Source organism: Haliaeetus albicilla, chromosome 12 (assembly GCF_947461875.1).
Source record: "Haliaeetus albicilla chromosome 12, bHalAlb1.1, whole genome shotgun sequence".
Classification (NCBI taxonomy): domain Eukaryota; kingdom Metazoa; phylum Chordata; class Aves; order Accipitriformes; family Accipitridae; genus Haliaeetus; species Haliaeetus albicilla.
The window spans coordinates 26,147,279-26,173,914 of NC_091494.1; the positions used below are offsets into that span (position 1 = coordinate 26,147,279).

Below are 26,636 nucleotides of genomic sequence, written 5' to 3' on the forward strand. Positions count from 1 at the left end.
AAACATTGTTTCAAGTGCCATTTCACAACATTAATATCACAGGACGTTGTTCTACTTGTGAAGAAGTCTTGCAAGGATAGAATTTAATTATTACTTCTTTTCAAGGGTGTCTATTTTCAAAGGCAATGTCTGTTTTCAGCCTGGCAGGTGCAAAAATGTGTGCTCACAACATGCTAGTGAGTACTGCTGGTAACTTTTATCAGTGGTACAGGTAGGCCCTCTGTAGAGGTCTACAGAACTATGGTCAATTGTGCCAGGTACTGACAGTGCAAAACCTGAACCATGATTCTACCCACTTTTCCTTTCACGTGCACCTTTGTTTGTTGAGTGACAAAGCAGAAAATATTCATTACCTTCATGTTCTGGGATGTTTGCTTTAAGAGGTCTTTCCTTCCACCTATTATAAATGTTCATAAATCCAGAGTGAAATATTCAATAAAAAAGGGAAGATTTGCAGTTATAGAGAAGAGCTCAAATAAAGTTCATGGTTTCTAAGTAATGCAGCTTTCAATTACCATACCCTTTTTAAACTGTGAAAGATGTAATGTTAATCAAACATGTAATTTGCAAGTGTTTTTCTTTAGTAAATGTCATGTACAAGTAGATATTTAGGATGTAATGCAAAAAGTAATTGCAGTTGGATAACTTTCCATGGTAATATTTATTTACATTACAGCAGACGCGAGTATTCCTGAAAAAGGAAAGAAATATTGTGCATAAAATCCTAACCCCGCTGAAGTCAATTCCAAAACTCCCATTGCCTTCCAGGACTAGAATGCCACCCTTTATTTAATTCAGTATGTTGACTAATCCCTTTCCTCCTTATTAAATAAGAGTTAAAAAGGGAGTTAGCATAATGGAGCTCTATGGATAAAATGTTCAGACTCTCTCCAAGGCAAAAAATACCAACTGTTAATGATGAAAAGTGCCTGAAAACCAGAAGAGTGGTAGTCACACATGAACTCTGAAGGCAGAGGTTCCATTCCAGCAGAATTTCCATGCCAGGCTCCAGTTTAGTGACTATACGTGTATCATGACGCCTTTCAGGGTCCCAGGACCCTTATAAATTCCCAGGATAAGGTTTTCATGGAAGCTTATTCTTCTTCTGTTCAGACACCTACATTGGGATTAGAGCACCCAGAAACTTCTGTCAGGTCACTCCAGCCCAGATATCTAAATCATTGTCACAAGTCAGTCCTGATCTTGCTGGGGTATCCCTGACACTGCTACTTGGTATAAATAATAATGAATTGTTTTATAAGGCTAATAGCCAAATTCACTTTTACAAAAAAATACATTTCTACTTTTAATAAAAGAGTGGTCTTTACATATACCAGCTAGAAACTAACTGCTTTGTCTAACATGCAGGGGTCAACAGAGAGTATTTTAAGCTGAAATGCTGACTGACAGTGATGCCTATCAAGAGAATTGGGGAACTGTAAACAAGGTGAGGAATTGGATGCACCCAGTACGAAAAGAATCTTTACATTCATGAGAAGAGGTTTCAGAATGGGACATCCTGCACTGTGAGCTGCAGACTCTCAAGCCGCCTATAGAGGTCAACTCTGTGGCTTAGTTAATAGTTAAAAAGTAACTGCAAAATCCTAAATAGTGGCTTTCATCAGAAAATAAATGTTCATTCAGAAATTCTTTGCCAATGGCACATTTCGAACTTCTGCAACATCCTCTTAGGAAGACTAAAAGCTCTGTTCTGCTTTCTGCAGTTACATACACATAGTCCTCAGCATCACCACCTTTGCCCTTCCCATATATTTTCCTAGAAGACATGTGCAGTTTATTAGCTGCAGAGCAGTCAGTAAACAAAAGCATCCAAGATGGACAATTGAATCCTGGACGTGGGGACCAAGGTTCACTTGAGTGAGTGCCAGGCCCACATACTGAGGAACAAGGGTTCCTCTTCTGGCATACAGTGCATATGGTAGAATGATGTAAATCGCACCTTGACTTTGTATCTCAAATTGTGTTCAGCAAGGAGGAGTCAGTTCTGATACTGCACACACAATGTGGCTGGCTTCCTAGTACATGTTACGTGGTTCATGCTGATATTTTCATATAAATAAAATGAACATCATTTTTTTCTTAACTTACCACAAGCTACAGAATTCATGGCAAGGCAACATTTACAGTGAACACATCAGCCAGCAATTTGCTTCCACTTGTTTATGTTTACAAAGCATTTTCCACTGTTCCCTTTGCCTGGAAAATTGGTTATTTTATCAAAGACAGCTATCAGCTTCCTTTAGTACTAACTACCTTAGATAAATCTATGTTGTACTTTATCCCATTTTTCATTTACTTTTAGGCATTTGATTCTCTTATTTCCTTCAAAGTGTATTCTCTGATGCTTATATTCTTGAGATTGGAAAAACAAGCCTCTAGCTAGGTGTGTTATTTTTCCATCCTTTTAAATGTAGCAACTATGTTTGATTTTCTTCAAGTACACGATACTGTGACCAATCAATGAACTGCTACAATGGAAGAAGACTCTGCAGAGAGAGGCAAAGGCTATGTGTCCTTGAGGCTCGGGGATGAATGAGTGACTGACCGACCAAAGCGATTACAAAGGAAGCTAAACTTCTCTCAATAAAAAGGGAATCGGAGGGTAGCCTTTGTTCTAGATCAACCAGCTATATCAGCTGAGCGGATCAACCAACCACCTGTGTAACTGCTTTTCCCTGAGTTAATCAAAAGAATGCAAATATATGTCTTCCTGAGTTAGCTAGACCAGCATGGGGAATGTATACGCGGCTCAACACAACATGGAATATAAAAAAAATGAACAATGAAGAAGATAACTTTGAAGAGAGCAATGGGCTTGCGCTGGTTGCAACCCACAAACTCCTTCCCAGCAACTGGGGATGCAGGGCATCACAATGGTGAACACACTTATAGAAACCAGTAATGAAATTCATGTTTGTATTGTGATTCAACTGTATACTGCAATTGCCACACCCTGCTAAGTGTAAATTACAGTAGAAGTACAAATTAAGTGCATTGCTGTATCACTCTGCTAAATCAAAATGCCGTGTAACTTCAAATAAGTAAACTTTGTATTAGGCATTAAACCACACACATGTGCAATATCTGCAAGAACCTGGTTGGCATATATCAGACTCTGACAAGTACCCCTTTCACCTTGGCAAGATTTATTAACAAATCCTCACTATCAGGTCAGATTTCATATGCCATTGTTTCAGAACAGAGCTGGCAGATTATGTGGCTTCTTTTACGTGGGCATACCAATCTCTTTCAATTTTGCTCCTACCTCAGTTGTGGTTATTTCCTTCTCCATTACTCATCTTCTTTTTGACCCCACATTCATCATTCCTGCAGAAAACTGGAGAAATGATCTGTCTAGTTTTGGTGACAACAGTGTCTGACTCCCATTTCCACTAAAGCAGGAATCTCCCATCCTTTTGTTTTCTCTTTTTACCCACACAGCTGCTATTTTTTTAATAGCCCGTGCTAGGCATAACTCATTTTGACTTTTGGCAAGTCTCACTTTATCCCTAACATATTTTGACTTCTAACACATAGTTTTGTCTGCTGTTCAGTTCCTTTTTCTACTCTATACAAATCTCTACTTATTTCTACTATCTTCTCCTTTGATAACTAATATGATATTGGCTCTAGGGTCTCCAGCTACAAGTTTCTGCCTCTTCAGCTTAAGCTGCTGATTCCTGACAGTTTTCTTAGAACCCACACTTCGGGGCATCTATCATATGAAATTTCCTGAGTGTTCCAGGCCAAAAGACATTCCAAATGAATTTCCTTAGTTTTGAATGTTTGTTTTACAGATATGTGGATTTTTTTTTTTCTTTTTAGTTCCCTTGGATTTAAATGAACCAAACAGTCATTATTCAGCCTGACATTATTTTCTATGACTGGGTCATTTGTTCTATCTTCATTATCTACCAATACTACATCTGAAATAGTACTTTCCTGGTTCAGTAATCTGTTGGCAGGAATATCTGGTATTTCAGTAACACTTGTTCTCCAAAATATATCAGAGAAATTAAAGCCTGGAAGTGATACAAGTCCTAGACGTACTTTTCTCTGTAGTAACATTTGACAAGCCTCTACATATAGCCAAGTCAAGTGTTAAACCTGCAAAACAGACTTCTAGCACTACACCACTCAAAGCTTTTAGCAGCCTTTCCCGCAGTGATTGTGACCTAAACAGATGTTGATGTATCTTTATTACCTTTTATTTCTCTTAAGCTGATCATAACCCTACAGCATAATGCTACCCTGTCAGCTTAACTGTCTTTTATATATAAACCATAATAAAGTGGCTCTGTGCATTTTATAATCATATAATTACAGAATTTTGTACAAGTCTATGCTTTCACAGGTAATGTCTCTTTGCACACTGCGTGTGGTGAAACCTTTAAAACTACCAACTGAGTAAGAACTGAAGGAGCCTGACCTTCCTAAGTGTTTAGGACTTCCAACAACAGCTCTGCGCAGAGGGAGTTTCTTATAAACAGAAGGAACTGATCAGATCCATGGATACAGCTAAATCACACCAGGTGTTCCAGACTGGGAAATTTAACTCTAAATTCCTCAATACAGAAAAAGTTAATTGATTTATTGGGTCCTTCCAGCTCTCTTTTCCTCTCCAAAAACCCCATCAGGTGCAGAGAGGGTCTGGCTGTATCTGACTGGTTGATGACAGTTTGCCTAAAGACCCCATGCTTATTTCGCATATTATATGACCAGACTCAAATCAGTCACACCATCAGTGTGAAGGCAGCTCCACCGTGCCTGGGGAGGGAGGCATCATTTCATTCACCTGACAGGTGTATGGCCACTCCCTTGCAGCAAGAGTTTGCAGCATGCACCTGCTTGAGGGTCTTACCTGGCATTGACTTAGCAGAATCAATCTAAAAGGTTTTTAACTTTGATCAGCCAAGGAAAATATCCACAAGAATGTTTTGATCAAATTATATCAAATTTCTATGATTGCATAGTGAAACAGTTTATAAACATGGCAGGAAAGAATATTCGCTTTTTCTGAATGTAAGTAAAACATTTCCATTAAGTCTACAGGAGATTTACATGCACATGAAATACAAGATCAATCTACTACAGAGTTTGACAGAGAAGGACTTCATGTTTATGCTTTGGCTGATGTTTAGCATGCTGCAGTGCAGCAAACAGAAAAGTGTAGTTGAGCTGTCATGTAAGATAATTGATTTTGACAAGACTACAAGTTAATTCGTCACTATTTTGCAACTTATTTGGAAATTCTTTGCAGCAATGTCCCAGAGGACAACATGTAATCGCTTGTAAACTGAAATTAGGTCCAGAGTTAAATATCATTAAATCTCAGGTACAGCCAGAGCTCAGCATGTGACTACTAATGTGTTACCTTCCCTTTTACATCAAGGACATAACTGTAGCAAAGGTTATGAAGATTATTGCTCAAGTTGCAAATTGCTTATAACTAGACAATTAAGTTGAGATAAATTTCCAAGCAGCCCATAAATGGGTGTAAGAGAAAAGCCACTGAATGGACACCTGAAAATCATTAATGTCCCCATGCACTCACATTTTCTTGCATTTCTCTTGCACACATTCACACATGAAAACTCTAAGTGAAATAAAGAGGATTATGAAAGCTTATCTTTGTACTAATATAACCAAATTAAATCACCACTCACATTAGCCATTCCAATGTTTTATTATAATAGAGTATGAAGGATTGGTAGATATTTTAAAACTGTATTGCGAAGACCATATTGTTTGACAGTTTTATTTGAGACTGTTAAATATTAATTGCTGAACAAAAGAACGCATTAAAAAATTATGTTGGATACAAATAATTCAACTCCCTGCAATTAGAAAGAATATTTGCATATTCGCCTTCTCTCAAACCACAGCTAATGATCTCACTTGGGCTAGGTTTTGGGGGTCTTGATAATAATTTCTACCAGAGTGAACGCACAACTGCAGTTAGCATTTGATTTACATATTGAAGTGAAGGTAGTGGGCACAGTCAAAACATCACAGACAGCTTTGTAACTGCAATTTAAGTAGTGCTGCTCAACAATTCTAGACATTTCAGCCTGACACCACTGTCTGTTTAGGAGCTTTTGGGCTGGTAGGAAAGGTATCATATCAACAAATGCTGCTGCTATTATACAGGCTGCTTCCTGGGACTCCCCACCTACATAAAGAACATGCTGGTTGCTTTCTGTCTTGGAGTGATGCAACCCCTCACTCAGATGAAGAAATAGTCAGAGCTGCTTGAGAGTGGTTGTGATTTATGAAGTATTTGTGACCTGAAACGGCAGCAGGGAGCAGGCCCTCCACACCCTTCAGTGCTATACAAAGTAGGCTGCTGTACAGGTTTCAGCTGGGATAGAGTTAACTGTCTTCCTAGTAGCTGGTACAGTGCTATGTTTTGAGTTCAGTATGTGAAGAATGTTGATAACACTGATGTTTTCAGTTGTTGCCAAGTAATGTTTAGACTAAGTCAAGGATTTTTCAGCTTCTCATGCCCAGCCAGCAAGAAGGCTGGAGGGGCACAAGAAGTTGGCACAGGACACAGCCAGGGCACCTGACCCAAACTGGCCAACGGTGTATTCCATACCATGGGACATCACATCTAGTGTATAAACTGGGGGAAGTGGGGCTGGGGAGGATTGCCACTTGGGGACTAACTGGGTGTTGGTTGGTGAATGGTGAGCAATTGCATTGTGCATCACTTGTATATTCCAATGCTTTTATTATTATTATTGTCATTTTATTATTGTTATTATCATTATTAGTTTCTTCCTTTCTGTTCTGTTAAGCTGTTCTTATCTCAATCCATGAGTTTTACTTTTTTTTCCAATTCTCTCCCCCATCCCACCGGGTGGGGGGGAAGTGAGTGAGCAGCTGCAGTGCTGGCTGGGGTTAAACCACAACAGTTGCAGAAGCTACAGGCTCTTCTTCCCCAAGGCATGAGCGTACTCTACACATGGCAAACAGAGACCTGTCCATGCATATTTTGATCTCTGACATGCAATGTAAACTGCTTCGCCAGGAACTAAATTGAGACTCTTCACCAAAATCCATCTTGTTTTCAAATAGACAGTACATTACAGTCAGAAGAACTCCTTAATTTCACTAATTACTTTTTAATGATCATATGCAAACAAAAGACACTAGGTAGGTGCCATGTGCCAGGAGATTCAGTGCAGTATATGGTCAGAGTCAGAAAACTAATCATCTCCACCTGTTCTCAAAACCTGCCAGCATCTGAGATTGGTTTGGGTTCAATTTCTAAAGAAATGGAGACTCTGTTCATTCTAATTAGGCTTTTGGAGGAGGGACACCTGTACCAAAAAGCTATCTGAAAGTAGGCTCAGATGGTGACTATGATGCTTTTCAGCAACAATCACTGATTTTGCAGAAAGTCCTCTGCCCATTACTAGAACTAAAGTGAATAAAATCCTCTTGTGTTTTATAGACTCTTATTTCCTAAATCTTAGAAAATGCCTCATAAACCTTTATATATATATGTCTCTTTACCCGCCCACTCCTTCTTCTCCTCCCCCCGCTTGAAGTTCAAATATGGAAATACATTGCTCAAGTCCCATGAGGTGTCAGCCTGGCATCCTTTGCAAACGTTGAATTCATGTAACACAGATTACATTAAGTAAGTGCTTCTGATTGCCCGTCTCTGTTTTCCACTATTATGTGAGAGGGAGACCACAATGTGACACCAGTGGCACACTTGGCAGTTTCCACTTAAAGAGTGACTCAGGTAAGAAAATAACCACAATGAATAGTTGTTATTTGGATGCACAGGCTGAGAAGGCAGACTGTCATTTTGAAATACTTTAAAGGAATCTTTCTGTGATATAAAATAGTGTTGTAGGCTCTTAGCCAGGCTACCTAAGCAGCACCAAAGCAATCTAGAGAAGACAGGGAATAACAGAGAACTCAAGGTACTAAAATGCTGCCACTGCTCTGCTTGAGAGCCATTTCATTGCTCTGTTGCAACATCTTACTGTGGGTAAAACAGTAGGCAGCTCCTTGAAACCCACTTTACTCCCTGCCTGGTGGATAACGTGATCAGGAAGGCAGCTCACCATGCAGAGCTGTGAGCTCAGGAGGCCACTACAAAAAGAAGCCTGTGGCCTCTGGCTGCCTGTAAGGCAGACTGGTGGTGAGAACAAGGGTATCTGACCCTCTTCCCATCCAGGAGTTAGGTGGTATTAAGGGCAATAAGGGAGGGAAGAAAAGAAAAAGTATGGATAAAAGCAGAACGCAAGAGAAAAATGAGGTGGAAGGGAGACAATAGGAGACAGAAAGAACCATGGGGACAAAAGGCAGTCAGAGCCTGGGTCCAGCACAAAGGACCTTCTCTTAACTTCAGCCTGCTGTGGTAGTAGCATCTCATGACCAGGGTATTTTAAGAACTGGTGATGCCAGCCATGCCTCAATATAAATCCCTTTCTAGTAAGGAAAAAACTTAGCCTGCTTTCTGGCCTGTATTTATTTGAGAGACAAAAAAGTTTCAGTAATGTGACATTGTTCAGTGTGAGTTAGTTTCTTTAATGAGATACAGGACTGCACTCAACTACTGAAACAAAGGAACTGATTCATGTTTAATGTGTCCAGAGAATCACTGTGTTGAAAGCCTGACATAAAAGGGTGGATGAGCCAGGAGAAACCAGAAAGCCTTATTTGACATGCCATTCTATATTTACCATTAACTGTCAGATGTCCCTTTGTTAACAGGGAGCTGCATGTAAAGTATTCTGGTAAGAGAGACTTTGGACCTTGAAAAGTCTGGCAGCACAATCACCCAGGTGCTACACAAGTTGTCCCTTATGCAGAACATGAAACAGTCCTGACTACATGGAAGACCAATTTCTGGGATCATATGGGTGACATTCAATGGGAACACTGCAAGCAGATGAAGGACAGGAAGGAAGCCCTTTGCTTCATGGTTTTGAAATATAGTTTCATTAACTATAGGTTAGGCCAAGGCTAGTTATGCACTGATGTTTACATATTTAGATGAAAGTGAAATAACTAACTCAAACCTGTTTCTTTCTCTTAAAAACAAAAAATAACCCAAGTGTACTTTCTCTGTACTATACATTTTTTTTCTGGAGTTTAAAAGCTTTTACACATTTACAGAGCTCTAGTAGCCATGTAACGCTGACCTGCTGTGGAGGTTTTTGTTCTTTAAATCTTATCAAAACGGCGAATATCTGCAATTCATTTCAGAACTGTGCTCTGCATTAGGAAGTTAATGTACTGATTAATTTACCTAATTACAGTAAAACAAATAATCCTGCAACTGAGGCCAGTCTGTTCACTTACTTAAAATGCAATTACACACAGCCACTGCACAGACAGAATCGGCTGCTAGGTATCTGAGGACTGAGCCATGATAAAATTTTGAACATTTCTTCTGGTCATGTTTCTGTTTTTCAAGTCTGTCTCTTCTGAAATACCAGAGACTAGTTTGACATTTAATTTCCATTTCTGTATTGAAACCAGGAAAATATGTGGCTCTAGAGGAAGACACTGAGAGAGAAGTAAACACAAGCTAATCAGTCATGGAGTTGCTGGATGATAATGAACATGTTTCCTATGCAGTGTACAGGGAAAGTAAAGTTCAGTTTCAGTGCAGAGAGCTCACACCAGTTCAATTAACTAGTGAAATCTCATTTAGGATGGATAGGAGCTGGATCTGAGTCCCATTTTGAGATCTTCAGTGAAATGTAAGTAGTAGAGGAACCTCATAATTCTCCTCACAGAGGACTGAGCAGCACTGTAAATGCTCAGTGTTCAGACTTCCATTGACAAAGTAATTTTTTCACAAAGGTGTCGTACCCTAAACAGAAAACTTCAAAACGTGTGTCCTTACTGAATCCCACTGTAATGGAAGTATAAGAATAAATTCTCAATGATAAAGAAAAACAGGATTTTTAACTTAATTTACTATAATTTTAACTTGTCTTTCTTGAATGTTACGAAACTCTCCATTTCATATACAAGGTGCATGACTCAGGTACTTGTGCTGATCATTGCTTACTTTATTAAAGAAAGTATTCAATTTCAGTAAGAAATGTGGAAATTCTGTGTTGTGCGACAAGCACAGGAAGCATCATGGAAAATGGTACTGACAAAGTCAGAACATCTCTTGATCAAGACTGGTACCCTGCTCTGACATAGAACTTTGTAATTTCTACTTTACTTAAACAGCTATACTGCTACTCCTACTTTTTAATGTGTGAAAGACCTACAGAAAAGGTAGAGTTTGGACTTTTATCTGCAACAGAGCACTGTGTGGCAGCCTCCAATTGCAAATTAGGAGTGAAGCCATCGTGTATCTTAATTTGAGAAGCTAGCTGGTTAAAAGACAACTGGAAGGAAAGTCTTCTCAAAAGGCTTGTTACTGGATTAGAAACAATTCATTTTTATGACTTTTCTAAGAAAAAGTAATTAATATTAAAAATCAGTAACTTTTCTCCTCTACTCTTCAACTTGAGAAAAACATTTTAAGTTGGGAAACAGTTTGGCTAGTCCAAAATTGCTGTTTCCACTGACAGCCCTGTTTACTCTTGAATAAGTTTGATAAAAATATAAGCATCCAGTGTAACAAAATTTCTGATAGTATTACCTGAATACTAGGCTGGTTTATGTACTGAGAGAGAATCAATGATCTTGGTATCACTGGCAAGTAATGTAACAAAACAATTAAGGAGTTTTCTTGTGAAAAATTTAAAAGGAAGGAAGAACTGTTCCATAAGCTGATACCAAGAGAAGACAATATTTTCTTTACTGGCCATTTTTTAAAAAGTATTTAAAATCATTTCCGTTTCAGTATTTTAAAGCCTGCAGGACTTGCATAGGGAATCTAGCAGGGCACAGAATAATTTGGAAAAATTTTTAATTCTTAATGAAAACACAGAGAGAACTAAAATGTTATTTAAGAATGAATTAATTGAAAGAAATAATTAGTACTGAATTCTAAAATTTGTCCTCAAAAATTACTAAGGCAAAGACAAAAATGATACAATGATAGAATAAGAGTTACACATGTAATGCCATACAGAAAAGTCAGCACATTTAAATGTTCATGAACCAGGTATTTATTAAAATTGTCCTACGTAGCTGCAGAACCAATCAAAAACTAAACGCAGAAGATACTTGGATCCCTCCATCTTCTTGAAAATGTCTCCACTGTGAAGGAAACTATGGAAATTTGAAAAGTGTAAATCTCTCTAATTTGACCTGATGGTTCTCATCTTGACTCTGCCTGCTTATTTCATCTTAACTGAGCAAAAGGAAAAACAAAATAGCCATTAGAAAACACAGGATTAAAAGAAACCGTATAACTTCAAGGGGAAGCAACTTCCTCGTTTGGCAGTGCACTGGCCGCATAGTCACATTACTGGGCTTTCAAAAATGCAGATGAAATAGCATTTGCCAAGTTCCTGAGAATCAGAATTGAGATTTAAATTTTAGTTTACACCATGAAGCCTGTTTTCCTACAGACAGTTCTGTGTTCTGTTTGATGCTCTCCCATTATCACAATACCAGTCCAATCCAATCCATCAAATCACCTACAATTTCATACATCTTTGCAATATCTGTAGTTCCTCCTCTCCGTGTCTCTCCCTTGCCACACCTGCTCAGTATTAATAGACTCTTCCTATGCCATCTAACCCCCAAAGGGCAAAAGACAACAAAAGACTACTACTGTTTGAATTCCATGTGCTGCTTGGCTGGCCTGGATGTGCATGCTGAATAGTAATCCGACAAATGAATCAGAAGAAATAATTCTGAGTTTGATCTGTAAACTTTCCCTTCACTGTGGAACAAATGTGTGTCTCCCTGCTCTATCCAAACAATACGTTTCACAAAACTTGTAGGAAATTGTTAACTTTGAACTCTCTACCAACCTGTTGGTTTGGGTCAATTGGTCAGTGCAGGAGACATGATAGGTACACATGAAGATACCCGTCTCCTTCTGTAATCAGACTAGAAGACAATTCTGACAAGAGTAGTTGTACCCACTATAAAGAAACAACTCAGAAATGTTAAATACTGAGTTTAAACATCTGACAATGGCTGAGTTTCTGTTGTCATTTTTATGAATCCAGAATAATTCCACTTGTGTAGTTCTGTATTAATAAAACTGTGATCAAAATGTGATCCAATGCTCTCCCAAGATGCAACATGTCCTCTACAACAACAAAGCAAATGAAGCAAAAGAGAATGAAAAGTGAATTAAAAAAACATTGATCTTGCAGATACAAAACAAAGTTGGGATAAATATTAGTGCTGATGATTTCCTTTCCATTATCCACAATGTGTTTTTCCTCACAAAGAAGAAGTGGTTTAATACCATCTATCACTCATATAATGGATGAAGCGTGAAAGATGCCTTCAAGCAAGTTAGCAGCTTGGCTGTGCCTCAATTTGTCATAGTCATACACAAAGAAAAAATGCACCTCCTAATACATTCAAACATGTTGCATCGTGGAAGAACAACCCAACATCTGGACATCTATAATACAGACTGCAACATCATGACTGCATGTCAAAGTAATTAATTAACATCATTTCTTTCTGCCAGATAGAACATACACATTCACTACAGAACACACAACATTTCATCTTACTAATTTAATGAGAACATCTATTTCTTCAGTAGCAGTTTTCATCTAGGAACTCTAGTATCCCACACAAAGGAGGTTAGGTTTACCATTTTATAAAACAGTAAACGAAATACAAAGAGGGAAAGGGATACATCCAGAATGACGCAGCAGTCCAGAAACAGAGTTGGGAACAGAGACTAAATTCTTGAATATGAGTAAGTAATTCTAGTATTGTTGAATTTACTGGTACCCAAAATCCATCCTGTCAAGAGAATTTCCACGGCATTTCAGGATTTCAGAACGAGAATAACCATATAATTCTTTGGATAGGCTCACCATAAAAAAGTTCTACTCTCTCTAATATGCAGAAGATTCCCATGGGCTTTCAGAATACTCTGACCTGCTGCTTATATATTCTATGTTTTCTATCATCTCTAGCAATTCAGTAAGCTGCTTGCTCTGATTCAGAGATCACTAAAGTTACAGGAATAAAATAATTCATAGAGTCATAAAACTGTAGAATAGTTGAGGCAGAAAGGGCCCCTGGAGATCACCTAGCCCAAACCCCCCGCTCAAAGCAGGGTAAGCTAGAACAGGTTGCCAAAGACTATGTCCAGTTGAGTGTTGAATATCTCCAAGGACAGACTCCATGATCTCTCTGAGCAACTTACTCAAGTATTTAATCACCCTTACAGTAAAAGGGAGTTTTTTAATGCTTAAATGGAACTTTCATATTTCAATGATCTCAGTAAGCTGTGAAACTAAGCACTCTGAAGAGGCCTGGAACCCAGCTGCTGAGGATGAAAGATGGTGAGACTGTCTTACTGATCTCACAAAGTGGTGGTCTCTAAGAAACTCAGAACTAGGCTGCCGCCATCAGATTCTATGAATTGGCTAAATAACAAGACCCTCTTCCCTATACACTTCTGAATAAGCTCTGAAAGAAGTAATTCTTCACCTGATGTTGCAAACAAATTCATTGGGCTCTGTCCTGAAACTTATATTCCTATCCTCACCAACTCTGGAAGGAGGAGTCACCACCCTCTACCAGTATCCCCAAACTGGAATCTGAAGAATCCCAGTAGCTAGAATTTATCCTAGAAGATGGAAATAATATTTGCAGAAATGCATGTATTTTCTTACTGCTATTCCAATTGAACTAGATACTATGTAATTGGGAAGCACTAATAGACAGGCTGAAGTAGACGACGAAGCAAAGGTTATTCTGGATTCCCAAGAATTCATCAAGCTTACAGTCACATCCCCCTACCTCCCACCCCAGCAGCAAACCTTGCAATCTCTATGGAAAAATGGACCTTGCAAGCAAATCCTCATGTCTTTCTGCTAACCTGCCTCCTTCTGCAGTTTTTTTCTAGGCTTTGATATTTATTTAGGAAACCATCACTGTAATCTAAGTAAGTGAGATAGGGTATCAGACTTTGGTCCTTGGCTAAACACTCTCCTGCAATCAATTTTCATGATTTACTAATACTGCTACATAATTAGAACACTGCAACTCTGTGCCATGGGTTCATAAAGGTGAGATTTAAGCAGACAGTAGAAAGGATAAGAAACCCTTGCTGCTATTACTACCATAAATGTCCGTTGTTTCATGTTTTAGCTGTTTCTGTTAAAATTTGAATTTTGCAGGCTAATTTCACCCAATCTACCCTGCATTTGATGCATATATTTTTAAGCATTCTGGACAAGGCTTATATAGCCTAGCAGTCTCTGGCCTTTACATGAATAGGCACTGTATGATAGGCAGAAAAGCTATTGAAAATGATGAAATGCAGAGACTTTTTTGTTGAATGCCCACCCTCCAAGATCAAAGAATGAGTGTTTTATCTCTTTTCTTTCTTTCAAAGATCTTCCTGATTTAAAATACTCTTAGTAATAATACAGACATCACTTCTATCTGGCATTTACTGTTGTTCCTAATGGGGCTTAAATCCTTGCACAGCACACACCAAAGCTATGAAAGTGGTTAAAACTTACTATGCTGTGGATGGGAACCTTTCTCACACGCTTTCCTTTTTTCACCTTTCTTCAGTGAAGTCCCTATAGTTCTTAAAGCATAAGTCTATGTGTAGCAGTAGGCCTGTTTTCATTTTACTCCACAACCAAGAAACTCAACATGCATCGCTATTATCTGGTTCTACTCATCTTTTAGGTCACTGATCATATTTCATGAGTTCTTGTCATTACAAATAGAGTGACACCCATATCTGTGACACTTGGGTCTCTTCCCAGCTTTCCTGACAAATGGTCGTCTTGAACAAGATTCAGGTCTTCTGAACTCTCATTTTCACTCCCAAACTTTCAGATATTCTGCTGGGTTAACACAGGCACGTTTAATAAATAAAATCTTGCCATTCCTCTGCACTGAATCGAGTCTTTTTGAGCTGTAAAGAAATGACTGGAGGATGTGCTTGTTATAGACCACACTTTCAAGATAATCAAATGGTATAAGGAAGGGTTAAGACTGAAGGTGTAAAGTATTTTCATGAGTATAGCAATACAAGTGAACTTTTGACCGTAGAAATCTTCCTTAATGTGCAAAATTTCTGGTATTTCACCTAACAGTTTTGTCAGTAACAAAATAAAAATTTACTATTGAAAATTGTAGTTTCTTTGCTTGCACTACCCTTCCAGGCCAAGAAAAGGCATTTTTGGCAGTCGAATGCACTATAACTTCCAGCATCCCACTTCAATACATTGTGTTTAAACATTAAACAGTGTTTATTGAAGCTATAGTGCCGATGACTAGTATAGAATAGATGTTTACATCCCTTCATAAACACTTAAATGGGTTTCTTTGCCGGCACCAAAAACCAGACAAACGCCGCTTTAACCAGAGCACTTTATCTCTAAATCCTTCTTCTGTCAAGTTATCACCACTGTTTTGCACGCATTAGGTGCTTTTCTCACTTTATTAAATTGTTTGCATGATAAAAAGACATTCTTTTGACATATCTGCTTTTCCCATTTGAGGCAATTCCTGGCATGTTGAAGTTTGCCTTCCCCTTATCATTGCGATTCCTTCTGTTCTCTCAAATTCATTGTAATCTTCACCCTCACTGCCCTGGCTGTGGCGTCTCCCACCACCATTCTATCCCCACTCCTTCCCCTTCACTTTCTTATTTTGACAAAATCTATAATTTCTACTTGGTAGAATCAGCCAGTAACTGTCTGCTCACAAGTCTCAAATTCTTGATGCCTTACATGCAGCATAGTGCTCATTTTGCAAAACATCTGAATTCAGCTATTTATTGTCTCAAGTCCAGTTATCTGCCCACTGAGCTCCTTTCCTATCCCCAGCTGCTTCTTTCTGTCATCTCACCTTGCTTATTTTTCCATTCCCCCCCAAATTCCTTCTCTGTCATGTCTCAATCTTTATTTTGCACTGCTTTTCATTCCATGCTTCCCTGCATATCACCTTCCCCCTGCTTTTCTTGGATTTGGCCCCTGTTCATAACTATATGTTTGTAATCGGTGGTTATGCTACAACCACCTCCTCTGGAGTGTCAGGTAGAATGCTAGCACACCATCTGCTCATTTATTTCCTTTGGTCACAATGTATTTCATCATTTTGTATGCCTTTCCTTACAGATAACTATGGGCCCTCTACATTCCCTGCCAAAGCCAGATTAGCAGTGAGAGCAAAACGCTCACCTGCGAGCAGTGGTGTGAAGACTCTGTTCTGCCAAACCCTGGATTTACAGTCAGATATGCATTTGTTAAGTCCGCTGCTATTTCTTTACTTCTCTCCACATCACTGAGGCAGACAAGCTGTCAACAAACATTCTTTTCACTGGGGACACAGGATATCTGCTCCTGTGGAAAACTTTTTTCAGTGTTTTATAAGGACTACAAATAAGTATCAGGGTATCACGTGAGGTTTCTAGGAGGGATTTTCAGGAGTGTAACTTAGGAGAACAGGATTTCTCAGAGAATCTTCTGAAAATACTTTACTTCAAAAGTACACTGTCATACTTACAATAGCACAAACACTGGGTAAAACAAAGAAGAAAACTCCCTGAAACTTTCCCATTTTACACATAGTGATTTAAGGTCATCATGGCCTACTCCTGGCACTGAGAAGCTACTAGAAATGCAAGCGATTGTAAGGCTATTGTAAAAAGAAATTCCAAAGAAAAAATTTACCCAAGTTTTACCTGTACAATGGCACGTTTATCTCTAGCTTTCACTCTAAAAGAGGTCTCTTATTCATACACAAATATTTTATTGACACAGAAATAACTTTTAAAACAATAAATAACAGAATGATTCAATATACTGTCACATACCCATTAGGCAATGGAGTAAATCGGCATTATCATTCTCTCATTTTAAACTGCCATGTTGCATCACTTCTGCATACTCTTCTGCAGATCTGAGCATCACATCTCTAAAGTTAGTAAAGCTGCCTCCAGGCTATATTTTAAATGCAACCCACCCAAGACACCAAGGCCAGCTGCACATTATAGCCTCACTCATCTTTAGCAAAGATATTAATTGATGGCTGAGCTCTTACCAACACCACTGCAGTCTGCCATCCTTTTTCAGCTCTGATACGGGCCCAGTTAACCCACATAATGAATATACTCAACTCCCACAGAAATCAAAAAGAAATAAGGACTCCCCACCTTGTGGAAGCTTATCTAAGATCACACAAAATCAGGGTGAAGTCTGAGGAAAAATTTTAGCATGTAACACTTTCCTTTAGCAAAGACACTGCCTACATTAAACACCAGGTCAGTGAGCAGGCGTAGGAAGGGAGAGGACACCAATGATAAGGACTTCATTTTCAGAAAGCTGTTCAGTACAGCAGCCAAAGTATAGTTAAAATACACCCCGCTGCTATTTTTTGAAATAAAGTATTTTAGTAACTTTGTATGTAGATGCTGGAATTTATAGCTAAACAAAGAAACAGTCACTAACAGGGAAAGCTGCCTATCTACATGCCTTCTCCCTGCAACCTTTTCTCCCATGCGTGGGCACGCTCACTGATGCCGTTTGAATGTATTTACTGACTCTGCCGCAACTCTCGGGTATCAGTACACAAGAAGGCTTGTATCTAATGCTAGGTGATGAATGACTGCTATTTTCTGGCAAATTTTACCTGCTGGGGGCCTGAGGTAAATTTCAAGTCTTATTTCTGAATGAAACCTTTCGTTTCTCTTTTTGACTTCAACCTTTAAAGACCGCCCATAAAACAGTATTGTAACTAGGAAGAACAGCATCTTTTGAAAAATCCTAGGAGCACTGAATGGGGCAGTAGGGCCTTTCCCAGTCATAGCACATGTCTCTGGAGACAGTTACTCATAACCCAGCAAAAGTCAGGAGGCCTGAGGCTTCTCCAGGTTCAGGTGCCTGAAATAGCTCCCATGGGATTTTCTCATACCTTAGTGTTGGACAGTGAGCTGAGCTTTGCCCTCTCAAGCATTCCTTGAAATACCTCACCATACCTAACACAGAGACAAGTGGTTTAGAAGCTTTCCCAGGGACCACTATACTTTTTTTTCTGTTTGTCAGCAAGCAAAAACCCCGGGAACACTTTGAGTGGGTGTCCACATCTGAGATTTTTGCCTACACTTTGGGAGAGGGAATTCTGCTCTTTTCTCCAAGTGACAGGTCCTTAGTGACCAGGCCATAAAATTATACCAATGGTACTTTTAAATTGATCTAAAGTCTGTTCATTTGTGTAGTGCACATTTACAGCCACATTATTGTAAGATGCTCCAGCAATGAAATTCAGCATTAGTAATTCAGTTCATTAAAAAGGATATTTTAGTAGGTTCTTTCTTTTATAGCTATTACCCTGTCTAAAGTGAGAAAAACCTCAGTCAAATTAATAAAACTAACAACTCGTCACACATACACTGCCTTTCTATGAAGTGTCCTCTGCTCTCACCAGTTCAACAGCCAAGGGAAGATGCATGTGAGCCAAATTCCCCCTTGCATAATCACACAAATGCACAGGAATGCATTTAGCCCATTCAGTACTAGTAACCATGGTTTCATGTACTGAAAATTATCCTTAAAGTGTAAAGTTTTAGTCAACCATCAAGCCATTCCCAGAGAAGAAAACAGCTACATTATAAAGTTCACTTCCAGATGTGACAGGTGTGCTCAAAGTTCAGTGGGGCTCTGCTTTGGGAGGGCAGGCTACTCTGTTCACTCAGTTACAAACACCTCACGATTCTCTTGCTTTGGTACAGAACTTCCATGTGTAAGCCTGCTTGCTCCCAAAGGTTCACACCCATCTCTGAAATCTAAATGTCTTTTCACACTCCCTTTTGAAGCATCCATCCCTGACATACTGCCCTAACAATAGGCAATAAGTAAGTTTTTATACAACAAGGTTTGCCCGCAGCTTCCCTTATTGGTTTACAGCATGAATTCAGTGTTGGATTCAGAGAGCCATTACACTGATTTTCCAGAGAGACGCAGCATATACAGTTGCCTAATGATTTGGTTATATGGAACACAGAATTTCCACACTGCTCATATACAGCTCACCAGGGGCTGGAGAGTGGGTAAATGTGAGGTGATATGCCCAGGTAGCCATTAGGTCTTAAATCTGTCCTCTCACCTCCTGTTTGTCAGCTATGATGTGCCTTAAAGCAACGTATATGCATAAATATATCAACATTATAATCATACGATTGTTGGTTATTAATTATATAACATATAGACTTTTCCGTGTGTCATTTATCTAGATTAGGAAAGACTCCTTTTTGTATGTCTTTTATTCCAGCTAAGCACTCAAGGACCAGATCAATACAGGCATGTCTGTTCACCACTGCAGCTGACCACATAAACCCTAGCAGCCCCAGTCTATATCCACAGAGTCACTTCTTTACAGTAATATAGAGAGAAAGTCTGTGTACATAGAAAAACTACACCAAGAGAAAGAGAAAGACTCCCAAAATGATGTTGCTACCTCAGGCCAATTTAGAAGACAAACCCTTAGCATGCAGCAGCCCCATCTGCTACTACTCTGGGTACAGATGGGAAGCATGGTTTTAACAGATCACCTGAATTTTATAGGAATATTCACTCCAATACATAACTCATTATGGACTCACCTCTTAAACCAAAGCAGCCAAACATGGAAAGAACTGGATGTTTCAACAGGAGGTGATTGTGGTAATACTGTAATGATTACATATAATTGTGCAGACTTATTCTGGTAACATTTTGCATTTTTAAAAAATCTTTATTAGACAACTGGATGCCTGTTACACTACATACCCAAATTATTTTCTTATCACATCTGTATCCTCTGGTACTCACCTGTGTGGTAGGTCAAATCATCATCTCTTTCTAGAACTAAGGATCTGTTCAGATCACTGACTTGGTATATCATGGTCTGCTCTGCAGGAGAACTGGCATTACACTTGAACCTCTCTTTCTTGATGCTGGTGAAGCTGACAGTGGTTTTAGTTCATTGAAAGAAGTACCTGCCATTGCGCAGCCTGGTTGATACCTAGTAACTCTTGGTCCTTAAATGAGATCCTCATCATGCTGCTTTCCCCCCCTCGTCTCTTAAGTTCCCATTCAGATAATGACTTAAGTATTACTCTAACTTAAATAACATGGGTTGTTCATTATTGACTTTAAAAGGACTATTCATATGCACGAAGTACATTGCTAGATCAAGCCTTAAGAGCAACAGCATGCACTGGAAGACAGAACTCCAGGGACTGGAGCAGACAGAGTCAGGTCAGCTCAACTGACTCTTCAAAATCATTCAAAAGATGTAGTCTCAAAGGGGGGCTAGGACTGCTGGAGGGAAATGATCTGTCCCTACCTTGGCTTTAGACATGACCAGCTGCTTTAAGGAAAGAAGTCCTTTCCCACACTCTGACAGGGAAGATGAAGATGAAGGTGAAAGATAAAAGGACACAGGGTGCTGAATTTCTATTTTTCACTCACTTTAGTACAAGAGGTAGGACAACTGGCAACTGATCTATTCATCACAGTGAATCAGTGAATCGCATAGAAGAAGTATAGAAAGAAGTTTCTTCCCAAAGTAAATGCTGGATCTACTTTTCCTTTTCCAGAATCAACTGTTGCCCTTTGCTCAGCCCAGGTTCCTGTGGGAAAAGCCAAGGCTGATATGACTCTCATACCTTTCCATAAGCTTTCAGCACCTCCAAAGCAGTTAACTCATGGAAGCTTAGAGGACACTATTATATCTCTAAGAGAGTGAGGAGAAACTGCCACAAACAATTGAGTAGATATTAACAGCTTCAGCAAGTGATATTCCCGCCAAATGAAAAATGATGGATTAGCCCAGTTTAATGCAGCCAAATTATCTGTGTAAAAATATATACAGGACATGCTTCTGTGCTACTAACTGCACTGAACAGCAGCTTGTGTTTACATTTTTATTCCCTGGTTACAGGCTGTCCTGCGTAGGCTGGGCCTATGAAGATACGCTGCTACAGAGACTACTTAACACATGCAACCCGGGTACACAAGCCCAAGTGCGTGGGCCCAACATCCAGCAGAGGCAAAAATTAAACACAAGCTGTTTACCTGATTACACCAGTTCAGCAGCGGCTGGAGGGAGTTGAATATTTTTTAACTTTAAGGAAGAGCAAACTGTTAGAACTGGAAGAGACAGAAATCAATTCCACTCTGTAATTGCTACAGAAAGATGCTTGTATGAGCCTCATTGGAGCTTGTTTTTATACATTTGCATCTCTTAGCACGATGTAGTTGTCACTGAGTCTGCAAATCACATCAAAATTAAGCTGCGATTTGAGCTTGGCTTAAATGAAAAGTATATTAAAACTTTAAAGTCCACATCCTATGGATATGAAATTCTGTTTCAGCTAAAGCAATAAGTGAGCCTGGATCCCAGCCGAAGTCTCACAACTTTCAACAGATCTTTAGAAACTGCATCTAAACTCAACAACTGGAGCGAAAAATGAAATACATGGGCTTTGGTGGAAACAGAAACTCTGTACCCGGTTCTGTCACCTCTTTTAGCACTTAGATACAACAGTCACTGTGATACAAACCCAGACAGATAGACAAATTCCCATGCAAGAAACATGGACAGATGTCCTTCAGGGACAGGCCCTGAATCTAAGTAGTGGCCGACTAAGTTTGAACAGCTGAGGTCTTGCACCTTTGCACCTCTTTGGTGGACCTTGGTGGTTTCCCAGTCAATCCTATCCTAAAAACCTGAGGACAAAAAATTAATGATTCTGGCAGATCAGTCCCTGACATTAGGCTGAATTTTGTTTGAGCCCGTATTCACAAACCAGAAATCTTTTCTTTGAACTTTATTTCTTGTTCAGAAATAGTTCAAAGCATTTTGAGAACATGGAAGCCAAAATCAAGCCTGAAAAACACCACAGACTCACTTTAAAATACTCTATTTTTCTCCTGAGATTTCTACTGTTGCTTTCCATAGCTTGTCAAGCAACCCCCCTCCAGATTTAGCAAAGTATCTGCAGTTCTCATTCATCACAAGTCTCAGAACTGAAGCACTCCAGCTGCTCTAGCGCTATACCCTTAAATGTGATCTTGCTGTGATGTTATACTTGCCTGTTGTTATGACCTTGGCTATTTTTGACAAAGAGATAAAGATGAAATAGGTTCTTGCTCTTAATGACAGTTTGTACAAAATATCCTTTCCAAAGAAAACTATGTTATCCATATGTGTACATTACTGATCAGCCTATGCCAGACAGCAATATTATAATCTCTCTCCCCCGGGTGACATAGCAGGAAGAAAGATGGTTTGGCATTGCTATGCCAACATCTCTTTAATTACACTTCAAGCAAGTACTACATTTTCTCCCGAAACTAATAGCAAAGCAAACATTTTGAAAACCACTTTATTTTTTTCATTACAAACTCTGTGTTTGTTTACTTTGAAATTTCAAACTGGCACACACAATTTTGGAAGGTTCTTGCTTTTAATTCAGGGCTTTTGCTCTGAACTTTCTTTTTCCTACCTGTTGTCCACAGTTTTGTGAATCCCCTACTAACCAGAAAGATTTATGTGATCTTCCCTGCAATGAAAAATGCTCATGAGAGTCAAAATGGTCTTCAATGATATTGCCTGGTGAGTTTTAACATTTTGAAAGAAAGACTACCTTATTCCTTATAGGCCTGATGAATTCAATGAGAGGCTTGTTTAGATTTCACTGGGGTCTGTTTAGCTGTTTCTTCAAAACTGACTCAGCAACATCCTTAAACACCTGTTTAATTTAAAGCACATGAAAAGTCCTACTCATGTGTCAAGTTAAGGATATGCTTAAGTGCTTTGCTGGATCGGGGCCTAACGGCTTGCAAATACAGATGGCTATTATCAAGACCCAGAAGAGGCCAGGTAACCACCAACAGTCAATTATATTCCTACCAGAACTTCGAGCCAGTATATCATACTGTTTGAAGTTAATTGCTTTGAAATAATTGGACAGGTGAGCAGGTAAGTTCACACAGAGCATTTGCAATTTTCCTTTGTATTTAAAAAAACAACAGTGCAGACTGCATGGACAAAATGGGCATGATTTTAACAAAACAAGTTAAAAGGGAAGGGAAAAGGTATGGGTTTTTTTTAAAAACTTTTAATTTTTAGCATCATTAAAACCTTGAAAACATTTATTCAAGAGCTTCTTGAGTTAATACCTCATTACTTCTCTTTTTATTGTTATGGTAATCAAGGCTTAATATATTGCAGCTTTATAGCATGAAATCAAGGCTAGGCCTGTGGGCATCGACAGATGTACAACAGCATGCAGTAAAACACAGGTATAGAGGCATGCAGAGCTGAATATGGCACAGTGTTTTTTTATAATTGTTTAGCAATTCATCTCAAGTTATTTTAACCTTGACAACAGATGAACTCTAACATGTACCATGATCAGTCACTGGAAAGCTGCACTGAATAGCAAGGTTTGTAATTGTTGTCTTACAGGCTGAGTTTTAGGAAAGCATGAAACAAAGTCTGAGAAAGACAATTAAATTGTTTGGATGACTACAGGCTGTAGCTGTAACTATTCAAAACATTTCACTGAGTATATTCTAGCCAAGGGAGAATTGTAACACTGGGAAACTGCATTTAACACCAAAACCTTGCCTCCCCATCTGTGCTCAGTGTCAGAATTCATACCCTCTCTTGGCATGGGCAGTCTTTGCAGCGCACCAAAAAAGAACATTTGGATTGGACTTCTGGTTATGAAGTGACACTTGGAACTTGTGCTGGAGCTCTGCTTATGGTTGAATTTCACCCATCAAACCAAATGAAAGTTATATATAACTTTTAGAAAGTTACAACGGTCTTGTCTGCAGGGTGTTGAAATACTATCTATCTCAAAAAGAGTGACTGTCTCTAGATCTTTTCCAAGTAAATGACAACAGATGACCCCCAGTGTCAGGTAGGCTCCACTTCTCAATATTGTTTTCAGGAGAGATAATTCAGGAAACAATTACAGCTCCTGGGACATTTTTCTAAATTTAAAGGGAGTGTTTTGGCTAGCAATCCCTTTCACAGTAAAATAGTTTCAAACAGCCAACATTAAAAGCAATATACCTGTGACTTAATAAAATCACTGATACTGGGGACCATACAGGAAAATTCTACGGCCCCACAGAGAGTGGGGTGGCATGCACACAGCCAACAGCTTCAGTTTATCCAGAGCACAGCCCTATAGGGCCAGCCATTCAGAAACGTCCAACAAACGGTATTTGTCATTGCAAACATGTAACCTTCATAGTAGCTACCCAATATTAATGAAGCAACAGGAAGAAAGTAGGCACAGGTAATATATTATTCCAATAGAAGTGAAAAATGTTTTCCGCATTATTACTGGATAACAGTAAGACATGACCTAATATGTGGATCATCAATGTATCTGAGAAATCCAGTTAACGTCAGTTAGGCAAAGGCTCCCAGCTTCTCTCTTCTCTCTTGGAAATACTTAGAGTAACAGTGTACTATATTCAGCTGATATCTGTTCTATATCTTTTAATTTAAACAAAGTCCCCTAACAATAAAGAGGCCGGTCATCCAAAGTGTCAAGATGTGTCAAGTGTCAAGAATAGTGTCAAGAATAAAGGTGAGCAGCATCCTCAGCTGCAATAAAAGCTAACTTCTGTGAGGCCATTCCCACTTACAAGTATTACACTGGACAGTTCTTGTCAGATCAGACCTTAGGACAAGAATGCATGTTGCCCAGCTTATAACAAATGGAATGAAAGACAATGGGCACTATAGTCCAGCGAACACACTAATTATATTAATAAAATGAAAGCTTAAATTTTGAAGCTAATCCTGGGCTATCATTTATAAAAGTTAACAGGGCATATTTAATTTAGGAATTGGCTAACGCTTCTCTTTCCACTGCTGAAACCTCATAAATGAAATATACTGGATTGCTGCCCAGTGCGGAAATAAAAGTTATGAATAATGTTTCTATCTCAATCATTGTCAGTGCTTTAATATTCCTAATTACTTTAAAAAGCTAAATATTCAATATAGGAAAAACCTTCTTTTTCTTTTTATCTTCACTTGCAAGATTAGTGCAATTTAATAAGAGTCACTGAGTAGTTTTAGTCCACGAGACCCATATGTACTTTGATATCTTATCCTTTCGTCTTCATTTTTACAGAGAATGGAGTGCTTGTTACTCTGTGTATGCATGTGTGTATAAATGTATACATCTATATGTGTATGTCCATGTTGTCACAGTTGGGTTTTTTTAATTATTAACTTCTCTAAGCGCACACGCACTGTATAAATACTCACTGGCTGTTAGGTTAAACATATCTATTACTAAAATTAACCAGAATGAGTTCTTGAGATTCTATACAATATTTTACAATTGAAGGTACTATTTTTCTTTTTTAAGATTATTGTTATAGAAATATATTCAGTATGTTATACCGCCCAATTTTTCCCTTGTCTACATGTCAGGTAATCCCAAAAGGTTGCTTCAAACCCCAAAGCATGGTGTTTCTTTCTGTCCTTCCTCCCTGTTCTCTCCCTATTGCCTTTTCTCCTGTAACTGAGGAGACTGCAGACAAAACACCAGTAACTTGACCAGAGGAGAGTATGCCCCATTGACTTCAGCCTCTGGAGGTGTTTCTCCCCAGTCACATTTAACTCCTATTATCTTCTAATGCCTCCCTTTATAGATCCCTTTGCTGTTATCTTTTTGCCTGGTAATGATGCCTCTTCTTTAAGATTCCAATCAATTTGCGAGAAAGGGAGGAAGTAAAAGCAAAATGAAACATTCACTCAGTAAATGACTCACAGCATCTTTCTCGATGCAGCTTTATTTACTTGCCTGATGCACAAATAGACTTCATTTAACAAGCTTATTTCCGTTATGTCAATAACGTATTGGGCCTGTGTTACATAACATCTCTGATGTTTGTAGTGGAAAGAACACTAGCTGTTTCATTTCAGCATGAACTGATCACATAGACTTGAACTTATCATCACCAATTAAGAGAGTTTGACACACACAGCATCCCCAGCTGAAAGAACTGAAAGCCTCAACTGTGAATTAATTTCCTAGCAAAAGGTGCAGAACTCCCACCTCTACCATTTCCCTAACTTTTGCAGTATGGATAATTTAAGCTGTGGATTTCAAGTCAGAAGGTAGAATTTGGGCTGCATGAAAAGTCAATGGCAAAACTCCCACTGGCTTCAACAGGACAAGGATTCTGTCTAGAGAGAGTGCTTTCCAAACAACCCCAACTACTCCACAAAGTATTTAATGAAGAATGTGTTGTATTAAAGATTTAAGAGAGAAAAACTTCACAATAGACCTATATTATCTATACTGGTATCCTAATAACAGGACCGAAAGCATTAAGAGCAGCCTCTACTGCATTTAACATTTCTTTGTAAAAACAAGCAAAAAAAGGTGAAAGTCATTATCATAGGAAAGCATATTATCACATATTAATTGTTGCAAAATAACCAATGGACAACCTTCATTTTTCCACTTAAAGCATCAA

The 26,636-nt window shown here is 38.8% G+C and overlaps 1 protein-coding gene across 7 annotated transcripts in view; it reads right to left on the bottom strand.

The window, feature by feature from the left end:
• The window catches only part of MEGF11 (multiple EGF like domains 11), a 293,642-nt gene that overhangs the window by 163,116 nt on the left and 103,890 nt on the right, over positions 1–26,636 (bottom strand). The gene's annotated exons all lie outside the window — the stretch shown is intronic.